This window comes from Macrobrachium rosenbergii, chromosome 1 (assembly GCF_040412425.1).
Source record: "Macrobrachium rosenbergii isolate ZJJX-2024 chromosome 1, ASM4041242v1, whole genome shotgun sequence".
NCBI classification, from domain to species: domain Eukaryota; kingdom Metazoa; phylum Arthropoda; class Malacostraca; order Decapoda; family Palaemonidae; genus Macrobrachium; species Macrobrachium rosenbergii.
This window is the reverse complement of record NC_089741.1, coordinates 3942096-3942862: the sequence shown is the minus strand read 5'-3', so window position 1 is coordinate 3942862 and position 767 is coordinate 3942096.

Below are 767 nucleotides of genomic sequence, written 5' to 3'. Positions count from 1 at the left end.
AATATAAATAATATGGCCTGGGCCTCTGATAGGCATGAAAATTCCCACACTCTTTGATCCGTATCTTAATCGTTTGTGCGTAACTAATGTTTGTGAACCGTTCCACAGAGCACAAAGACGTAAATTCCACTAAAGTTCTTGCATGTACAGTATGCGAGACGTCAGATAAAGGAAGTGAAAAAACTTAGGTTTATATGAGGATACTTTTGGAAAGGGAATGTGAAAAGAAGCAAGATGATGAGGGTAAACAGAAACTAGGAGAGAGGAGCAATGAATGCTGATATGGATGGTGCGAGAATAGATATGAACGATTCGTATAATTATTAGGGGTGTGTTAGATGATGGTTAGATGAGAGATGAGATGTATCACAGAAAAGGCGAGGCGAGGGAGGAATCTGGACGCATGAATGCAGAAGAACTAGGAGAGAGGAAGTGTCAAACGAAGCCAAATTTCGAATGTATAGAGGGATTGTAGAACCGAGTGTCTGTCACTTAAGCGAAGCGTGGATGTTGACAAAGTATTAAACAAAAAAGACTGAAACTGTTTGAGATGAGGTAGTAAAAAGGATAGCACTAGTGTAAAACTATATCAAAGTGTTTTTAGAAAGTTTCGTCGTGTGGGGAACATTGAGAATGATAAGTAGTTGAAATGCTAGAGGAAATAGATGAAAACCTAGAAAGTGCCGGACAGATAGAATGTAAGAGGAAGTTGGGCCAATCACCCATCCCTTGCCCAATTTTCATTTGAAATTTTCCATCATCCCTTT